This window comes from Malus sylvestris, chromosome 1 (genome assembly GCF_916048215.2).
Source record: "Malus sylvestris chromosome 1, drMalSylv7.2, whole genome shotgun sequence".
NCBI lineage: Eukaryota > Viridiplantae > Streptophyta > Magnoliopsida > Rosales > Rosaceae > Malus > Malus sylvestris.
Genome location: NC_062260.1, coordinates 8,892,578 through 8,900,375, shown reverse-complemented (window position 1 = coordinate 8,900,375; position 7,798 = coordinate 8,892,578). Strand labels below are relative to the sequence as shown.

The following is a 7,798-nucleotide window of genomic DNA, read 5'->3' as shown; positions in this document are numbered from 1 at the left end:
TCGGACTCTGGCGAACTTCATATATTCCGTACTCTCATGACACTACTTGGATTTTTACTAAGATATTGCAGAAAACTCCTCTCTTTTCTTCTCTTTTAGACATGTGGGATGTTTGATTTTATATAGAACTCAAGCCACCCCTTTTGAAACATTGTGACTGTTGCCTAAAGTTCTAACAAATAGACGCAACTCATGAATTTAAACTCCAACTGTAACACTTGACTCTTATTTTTCATTCATATAGAAATTAAATATTATAAATTAATATTATAATATATAATTTCCATCATATGGTAGTAGTAGTAATAGTAGGCATGGTTTTAAACAACTTTAAAGAAAAATGTAACTTTTGACTAACTGGCCTAATTGAAATATATCTTCAACTATTGTTAACTCCAACAACTTACCTGCAGCTTGTTAGGCCATGTTAGAATAGTCTTGTCCAGAATTATAGCCTGCAAAAATTATTTTTAAATAAACAGTACTATGTTGTATTTATATACCAATTCTAACTTAAATGAGCTATGTTTTAGCCGCTTGATAATTTATTATTTTTAAGTTTGTTATTTAACTTATTAGTTAATTGAATTACATTATCATAGTAAAATAAGGTTATTTATACATATTTTAAGTGTCACTTGTCGCTAAATGAATAAGCCTCCGGATTTCTTATCTTTGTATAATCAAAATATTTTTTCAGATAGGATGGAGATTGTGTTTAAGTTTAATAACTTCCCGAAGTAGTACTACGGTGGAGATTGTGTTGTTATTTGTTAAATATTGTTCAAGTTTCATGCTGTTTAAGTTTCAATAACTCCCCGAAATAGTACTAGAATGGAGATTGTGTTGTTATTATATATATATATATATATTTTTTTTTTTTGAAGAAAATATGATATTCATTTATTCAAATTGAAATACGTACAAACAAACATTGAGGATAAGGTGCAAACAATGGGCCTCAATAAAAACCTTGCAGGGAATTTCACCCGGTCAAAGGAAAAGTGTGACGACCCGTCCCAAATTTTAATGTATCTTATTCTCGAAGGCGTGGAAATGTCGATTTTACCCTCGAGCGTTGGGTTGTGAATGTATATATGGACTTAGAAGATGGACAAATTGCATTATTTCCTACTTCTTTGGACCCAATTGAAATTTGGGGTTGTTTTGGATGATTCTTAGCCTATAATTGGGGGCCCAATTGGAGTTTAAGGATTGTATATGGGTGCCCAATCCGAATCAAAACACACACACCTTCACACATGTTTACCTTCCCGTGCACTCTCTCTCGTTCTCGAACTCTCTCTTTCTGTACACCTAAGACCAGCCACAAATCCTTTCAAATTGTTGCAGATCGAACTAGTAGATGTTATTTTTGAGTTCCTTGCAAGCTTAGGAGTCGAATTATACCTTTAGTTTGGAGGAAGGACCTTGGAAACTCGAGATACCTGAGCTCCGGCAAGGGGTGCAAATTGCTCCATGGTGATTGCGAGTGTTTCGTGGAGTTTTAAAGTTCTAGGAGGCCTTAAATCTACTTCACGAAGCTTGTAAAGGAATTTTGGAAGGTTTTGGACGTCGGGACACTAGAGTTCATGGAGTTGCAGACTTAGCCAGTTTTCACAAAAATTTTCCGACAAATTTCCATTGGTTTTAGGACTCCAAAGTGGTAAGATCATGTTCTCCTAGTTGAGAGATTCATTTTGGTACAAATGTCATGAATTTTGGTGTTGAACTGGAAGAGATATTGAAGTTTTTCAGTTTTCTAGTTTCCGGCGAATGCAGCGGTGGCCGGCATCGGACTCCAACGAACCAACAAGGGAGAAGGAGAATATTCCGTCAATTTTGACGGAATATGATAACGGCGTCAAGTAACACCACTAGTTTTTAGACGGAATATACTGTTATTTAACGAAATATTCCCTAACACTGTTAGGGAATGCGTCAGTGTGCCAGGCACGTGCCTGCGCGTGGGTGACGCATGTGGTTGTGCCTTTGCCGGCGCGTGAGGGCGCGTGGGAACTTAGAAATTTTTTCTAAAAATATGGGGATGTTCGTGGGGTTGAATATGCCACGATGGTATATTCAAATACCCCAATTGAGTAACGTATGAGAAGTTATTACATAGTTTTGGTTATGTGCTTAAAATAACGTTAAAATAGTTGTTTCACATATAGGTGAAACGTTTCCTGAGGACGAGCGCAGTCAGACAAGGCTCGGGGGTTACGACCCTACCACATACCAGTGAATGGGCTTTTGGTTTTCAATATATATACATGCTTGGTATTTTTCCTGGAAAACTTATCTAAATGGTTTTATGTTTCGAATGCCATGCCAAATGTTTTATATTTAGAATATGCATTTAGTAGTCGCATATATTATTGTTGGTGCTACAGACGCTCAGGTAAGTTCCAGGTGAGTTTATAGATTGTGGATGTGAGTTACATGATTATGATTACATTGAAACATTTAGAGCTCCTAAACCTGCACCCCGGTATTAATGCTCTCGCCTATGGCCAGGGCATAGTCCTTCATGTGATGTTCACCTCCTGCACTGCACGCTCACCTTGGATCCAAGTTTGGTGCACAATCGTGTCATACAGACATCTTTAAGTGGCTCCGACTCATAGGGGACCCGTGATTATTCGCACAATCTTCACATGATCTTAGCACTTTAGTGTATTTATTTACACCCAGTCATGTCGTACAGACCACTTTAGGTGGTTCCGACTCGTGTGCATGCATATTTGATGAGTTATAGATTCAGCCGGACAGGCCACCGTAGGTGGATCGAGTTGACATATTACTTTTCATTGATTTACTTCACCTGATTTACTTATTTCATTTTCAGAATGCTCCCATCAACATTCACAGGGGTCATGCTCGAACAAACAACCTCGAACTCCTTCAAATGTTTATTAGGATCTTCCATGGACAACCCATGGAACTTAGGAATATGGTGCAATAAACTGGACTTTAATTCGAACTCATCGGTCTTTCCTTGGGAAGCCACGGGGTATTGAACGCAAAGTGGTGCGGCATTGTCCAATCCTAAAGTAGAAAGCTCCTTGATTGTTCGATTGTCCGCTGCCATGTCTTGTACTTCTTCAAAAATCTGAGCCGGTTGAGATGGTTGGGGTTCTTGTTGATTCCTTGCTCATCTCAAAGTTCATTCAAAATCGTCGTAAAAGTCAAGGATGTGCTTATGAACAGGTTGAGAACTTCGAGTCATAAACCACCTAAAACAAGAAAACAAGTAAAGTCATCAACTAGGAACAAAAACACATGAAAATAAACAAAAAGAAATAACAAGGGATTAGCAAAGTTGCTAATCCCCGGCAACGGCGCCAAAAACTTGATGCGAAAGTTAACTTAACACACAAATTTAACCATCTTTTGACAATTGTAGTATAAGTACAAGTAGGGATCGTTCTGGACCGAGGATTAGGAGGGCTTGCTAATAACCTCTAAACTGACTCAAAAACATAAAACTAAACTTAAAAACACTTAACAAGACTCACAAGACTCAAAGCAAACTTAAAATACTCAAAACAACTTAAAACAACCAAATAAACTTAAACTATACACTAGGAATGACTTTGGACGAAAATTGACTTTTACTTGAATCAAAACACTTAAAAACACAAACTAAAACAGATTTGAAACACTTTGAAACAAGAAACTAAAAGGGGGGGGTTTTGATTTGGATGAAGTTGAAACAATCAAACAAGTATGAAAAACTAGACAGATTGTAAAACAAATTTGAGAAATAAGATGATGGATGAGATAGCTAGAGGCTTTTTCTCCACACATGACATGTATGCAAACAACTCGATTTCCAGTTACTACTTCATTGAATTATAAACGACAACGTCCCAAATTAACCGTGACATCACTAGTTAACCTTTAGATTTTCCATGTATTATTGGATTGGATGACATCATTCGACAACCCAAAACATTCTTCAAAAGTTCTCTACATGACATCATAATAGAGATACAATCAAAGATCATTACGTTTAATGAAAATCATAAGCATTGACAAAGCACTTGCAACTATGACATCATGTCACTCATGCTAGGAATTAAACTTAACGCGATTGTTTATAAGCAACCTCCACTACTTATGAATATAAGTTTGTAACGATTATGTGAAACTTTCTTATATTCTAGCATCGGATTTATGCATGCCAATTACGTGTTGACCCTTAATCAACAAATACAAATAAGTTATCAAACAAATAGTTAAGCCAATTGCATTTACGATTCAAGAGTTCATAACTGGAATTTATCAAATCATATTACACACATAATCATGGCTTTGAAATCACCCCTAGCCAAGAGGGGTTTAGCCACTCATATTTACAACAAAACAAAAAAAAATGAATTTAAACATTGGAAACAAAAGAAAGAAAACACCTAAACGCTCCAACGATCCAAGTTGGACAGCAAGCACGTCCAAGCACTTTCCTTCCCTTCCTTTGCTACGGCACAAGGTGTTGGTGAGTGTTTGAAGGTTTGTTTGTATGGAGGAATAGATGTGAAGATAAATGGATGTTTTTGGATGAAGGTTGTATTGAATGCGGCAAAGAGTGGAGAATTGTGTAGATGATGTGTGTGTATGTTTTGGATTGATCTATGTCTCTTATGGTGAAGGGTGGATGGATGTATTTATAGGCTAGGAAGAGGATGTAGTGGGTGGTGGTAATGAATGGATGTAGTGGTAGGTGAATGTGTTGGGTGGTTGAAATGAGTGGATGTAGTGGTAGGTGAATGTGTTGGGTGGTTGTAATGAGTGGATGTGTTGGGTGAAATGAGTGGATGTAGTGGTAGGTGAATGTGTTTGGTGAAATGAGTGGTAGGTGAATGTGTTGGGTAGTTGTAATGAGTGGATGTGTTGGGTGAAATGAGTGTATGTAGTGGTAGGTGAATGGTAGGTGAATGTGTTGGGTGGTTGTAATGAGTGGATATGTTGGGTGAAATGAGTGGATGTAGTGGTAGGTGAATGTGTTGGGTGACATGAGTGGTAGGTGAATGTGTTGGGTAGTTGTAATGAGTGGATGTGTTGGGTGAAATGAGTGTATGTAGTGGTAGGTGAATGTGTTGGGTGAAATGAGTATGCTAAAATGGTTATTTATAAGGAGAGGATGATGCACAAACTTTAAATTTCGTCAATTCCTTTTGCTCCAAGCATAAGCTATCTATTCCATGCCCAAAAATGCTCCAAAATGCACTTCTTTGCCACATTAACCCTTTGGACCTACAAACACACGAAAATAGCTTAAAATACATAATTAACTAAGAAATAACAACATAAATGCATGAGAACAAGCTAACTCAGTCGCATAAATATGCTCCTATCAGCCCCTCCAAGTTCTAGGTAGAAATTTTCTTGTTGGTGGCTTGCGAGGAGACTGCGGCGGTTCTGACAGACGGTATTTAATGTAGGACCATCTCTCTGGTATTGTAGAATTAGTATTGGTCCTGCTAGACTGCACTTAGGTTACCTATGCTCTGATTATGTGTAATCACACTTAAATCTCGTCTCTAGCACGTATATTTTTCGTTTAGTGTAAATTAGTTAGCTTGGTTTTTATTTACTCGTATTTTTATATCATTATCACTTCCGCACTGCGCACATGGCTACGTCACCCTCCCGTGACGGCCAGCATGCCTTGATTTAGGTCGGGGTGTGTCAAAAAGAACTTACAATTAATTACTATCCTCAACGAGAAGGTTTAAGATTACATCGGAAGATTCCTCAAACCAAGTCACTAGAGAGTGTTGTTTTAAACCCAACATAGCCAACCATTGCGCTTGATTATCCAAGATCCTTCTTGTGTCATCAAGAATATGACCGAATGGTGAAGAGTCCTTCCCACCCTTGTGAGAAAGAGCATTAATGACCAAAAGAGCATCACCTTCAAGTTCCAACAGTGGGAACGGCTGCTACTGTGCAAAAACAGCAGCTTCCCTTGCTGCCAAAATTTCTCCCAGCAGCGGGGAGACAATACCAGTCACCTTAGTGGATAAGGCAGCCAAAAACTCGCCCCTATCATTCCGTTATACGATCCTCAATACCTCCGGTCTCCATACCTTCATCCCAGGCCGCATCAAAGTTGCACTTCACCCAAGCATGCCATGGCTGCACCGTAGCAGCCCTTGTAGTTTTTGCTTTGTCGATCCATTTGTGAAATTCAGTCAACCAAGTTTGCAACTTGCAGTGTAATTCCAACGAATTCAAAGCTTTACCTTTCCACAATAGATTATTACACTCTGTCCAAATACCCCAAATAATCGTCATAGCTAAGTCGAAACTCTCCCTAGAAAGAGTCTGTGAAAGCGCAGCAACCTAATCTATCAATGGTTGTCGACTATCCCATTTGCTACGTATACCCAGAGGACTAGAGAACCACACCGCCACTGCTTGAGGACAATCCCTTAATAGGTGGTTGATCGTTTCAATGTCCGCATCATAAAACAAACAAGTTGGCGCCAAAGCCATTTTTTTCTTCCTAAGGTTATCTCTTGTTGGTAGAACATTCAAGCAACATCTCCAGAAGCAAATTTTAACCTTCCCTGGCACATTGGCCCTCCATATCGCTTTCCAAAGGAATTTCACATCCCCAATCAACATGGATCCACTAGCCTCATTCCCATTTACCTCGCCACAAGCTCAAGCCAGACCAAACACATAACCGAAACCAAAAAACCGAAAACCGAAAAAAATTGAACTGAAAAAGGAAAAACCGAACCGAACCGAACTTTGTTGGTTCGGTTTCAGTTTTAGAAATTCATAAACCGAACCGAACGGAATCAAACCAAATCCCTTTACACTCTATGAATGTATGCCCATTATGTTTCTTTTGTAAAACTTTGTTGCCAAGTTTGAAACTAACTAGGGATTTTTTAAGGAGCATACTTGGTTCAATTAGAGAGGATATGTCATTGGTTATGGAAGAAAGTTTTGGAAGGCTTTAGAACTTGAAAGAGCTTCTCTATTTGTTTGCTTTTAGAATGGATACATTGATCATTTTTCTTTGCAATTGAGGTTGTTTATAGAAATAAGATTGGTTTATATAATTTTGTATATGTACAACTATCTTCCCACTTTTCTCATTTTCTTATTATTAGTACAAATGCAAGTTTCTTTTCTAAATTTCATATTAAAAAAAGGTCAAGTTTTATAAAATTGAATAAAAACCGAAATCGAACTGAACAAAACCAAAATGAAAAAAAACAGAACCCAAAAAACCAAAAGAAAATCAAACCGAACAGAACTGAACCAAAATTTTGGTTCAGTTTCAATTTTGGGAAAAAACCGAATGAAACCATATCCACCCCTACTCCTCGTTGTGAAATTCCCATTTTTCTCCGCATTCCAAATTAGAACGTCTTCGGTCCTTCCCAAACTAAGAGGAATCCCTTTGATCCAAGAGGCCTCCTCCTCACAAAACAATCGATTAATGTGTGCCATATTCCAAGCTAACGGGCCAGACTCCATAGTCGACATACTAACCTTTGAATCGTGAGCCATCCCCAACGGTATATGACTAAGGACTTTGAAGGAACTCTGCCTTGGCAGCCAATTATCACCCCAAATATTAATTTTGGATCCACCTCTGACCCTCCATCGCATCCCCATACGGACAACATTACGGGCAGCCGCTATACTACGACAACATTAGGAGGCGTTCGGTTTTACCTGGCTGAGAGGAAGTCCGTCTTTGGAAAGTATTTTTCTTTGAATAACCATGCTACAAGCAACGAAGGTTGATGCAAGATCTGCCACCCTTGTTTTG

General features: G+C 38.4%; 1 long non-coding RNA gene across 1 annotated transcript; it reads right to left on the bottom strand.

Annotated features, from left to right (window-relative positions):
* Positions 1-2,402: 2,402 nt before the first annotated feature.
* Positions 2,403-4,625, bottom strand: LOC126628030 (uncharacterized). The gene is made up of 2 exons (XR_007625212.1): positions 4,416-4,625; positions 2,403-3,236 (listed from the first exon to the last, which is right to left on the bottom strand). It is a non-coding gene; the product is annotated as an uncharacterized LOC126628030 (long non-coding RNA).
* Between the last annotated feature and the right edge of the window lie 3,173 nt (positions 4,626-7,798).